Genomic DNA, 2,576 nt, shown 5'->3' with positions numbered 1-2,576 from the left:
GGCTACAGGGAGACCCTGTCTCAAAAAGACCGAAAAAAAAAAATTGTAGTTCCTGGAGATGTTAATATTTGGATTAAAAAAAGACTTTGGAATCAGATAAGCTAAAAAGACTTTGGAATCAATTAAGCTTAAGAAATGCTGGTATGATTTAGACAGAAAGCCTAGTCCCTCCTTTATACTTTTATCTCTCTATTAGATGGCAATATAGTCTAATGGATAGTCTGTAGGCACTGGAAACAGGCTAGGCATTCTTAAGAAAGCTCCTGAACTGCTTTAAGCCAACAATTGCTCATCCAAGAGAGGACAGAAATATATTTACTTCAAAAACAGTTCATGGTGTAGAATATAATTCACAGCATTTGAAACACTTAGAATAGAGCCTGGCAGAGTGAGGACTCCCAAAAACGTTAGTTATTATCTGTAAGCATACTATTTGGTTCTGGGGATCAAACATAGGGCCTGACCTGTACTAGGCTAGGATGCACTATATCTCTGAGCCACATCCCCAACTTCATACTATTTTTTTTTTTACATCTTTCTGTCTCTGTCTCTCTCTCTCACAAATATACAGTCACTGATATCCACATTTCTGAAAAGTCGCAAGTCTTGTTAGTTGAAAGTTTTAATCTCCTATTTCCATCCACTTATAATCCACATTGAGAATTACTGAACTCTCTCCCTGTTCCATTCCAGGGAAAGTGAGAAGGGAGAACACAGTCTTTGGAGGGACACTGCTAGCTCATAATCACCATTGTGCACACTTGGGAAAAGGTCATTTGGCGCTGGGAGGGAGTGCAGGCTGTCTCAGTTCCCACCTGCCCTGGGGCAGCGAGCATTCTGTACAACCATACACAGCAGTACTGACCTTCAGATCATGGAAGGGGCTGGACGCTAATGACTGTCGGGAAAAGAAGATACTAGCGCTCTTTCTTCAAGAAATCTGTAAGGGCCAGGTATGGTGGCACACACTTTTAATCTCAGCACTCTGGAGGCAGAGGTAAGCGGATCTCTCTGAGATCAAGGCCAGCCTGGGATGATCTACATAGTGAGTTCTAGGCCAGTTAGGAGTACATAGTGAGACCAGGTCTCAAGCACTCCCTCCCCCGCCCCCCCAAAAAGGGTAAGACTTGCTCTGTAAAAGCCTGGAGTGGATAAACCATCCTCTAGCCCCTCCCCACATGTGCCCCCCCACCCCAATTCATTAACACAGGATGACGTCAGAATACCGTCTGTGAAGGGTGGTTCCCAGGGCTTGCCTGTTTCTCTGGAGTCCCTGATTAAAGATGGAAAAAGACTGAATTGTAGAAAGCAGAAGCCTGAGGGGGATGACTTTCCAAATTTCAAAAGGAGCACTAAATTATGATACTCCCAGTGAGAGCAGGCCAAGGGCAGAGCATGTCTGACTTCTTGTTCCTGATATATGTCAGAGAAGGGAAAAAGATGGGCATGCTCGGAGCTATGCCAGACAGTTTCCTAATCCTCTCTGAGTGGCCAAAATGCCTGGCTCTCAGTGAAGACTCTTACCACATCCCTGCTTAGGCAGACCCTTTGTAACAGTCTGGGAAGAAAAAAGACATTTCTGGGCCTTTTCTGAGTTGGAGTATTGTGTAGGACAGACACACTTCCAACATGAACGTTCATTCATACACATGTATAGCACACGGTGTCTCTCTAGTCAGCAGAAGGGGCTGCTGCCTGGACACACCACTTTTCAGTCTCCAGCCGTCTAGCCTAAGGGAGATGATCTGGCAAAGGCTACTTTTCTGATGGGGTTCTGTCTGTACGTGAGGGCTATGGATTGGGTAATTTTTAAGACTCCTCGCAGTTCATACTCCAAGAGTTCTGTTCATTCCCTTCCAGTCCTGTTTAACTGGACAGGTGGCTAAATGGACAAGCTGTGACAAGTGACAGGAAATGGTTCTCACCACTATCCCAAAAAGACCCCGGGGCCATAAACTGCAAGGAAGGCCCTCTCGCCTCACAATTTTGCTGAGGCTTTACCTATTGCTTTTGAAGATAAACACTGGTTAGGGCCCCAGCTGGGGGTAAAGAAAATGGCCTTCAGATTCAGGAACAAAGGCTGAGCTAGAAAGGATTTTTCCAGAATGTGAGGGGGTGGGGGACCCTGGGGGGCTGGGACGTTATGCCTTTACCTCCCGACAGGAGTGGCTGTTCTCACAAGTTTGGCGAGCTGAGGTAATGGGGTATGGTGTCCTTTTCTCTGAAGCTAGTGACTTTTATCCCCTCTTTCCAAAGTTGGAAGCTGGACCCCTTCTCCCTGTTCTGAACTCTCCATCCCTCCACTCTTCCCAGCTTCTCCTTGGAACTGGGGTCTCCACGCCCCTCTTTTCCTTTCTAGGCCTAATCTCTTTATTCCTTTCGGTCTGGCCACGCCAGGCCTGGCTGGAAGGGGTCTGCATTCTCCTTTTTCTCTCCTCCTAAGGCCACAGCTCCCTCCCCCAACCTTTTCCAGCTCCCCCTCCCCACCCCCGTCCCCGCCCCGAGGCATTGTGGGAGGAAACAAGATGTGGAGCGAGAGCGGCGCGGGGAGAAGCCCGCAGTGCGGGGCCGGGCGG

This window comes from Nannospalax galili, unplaced genomic scaffold (genome assembly GCF_000622305.1).
Source record: "Nannospalax galili isolate Female #2095 unplaced genomic scaffold, S.galili_v1.0 scaffold879, whole genome shotgun sequence".
Lineage (NCBI taxonomy): Eukaryota > Metazoa > Chordata > Mammalia > Rodentia > Spalacidae > Nannospalax > Nannospalax galili.
The sequence above is the reverse complement of the archived record's forward strand: the minus strand, read 5'-3'. Positions refer to the sequence as shown.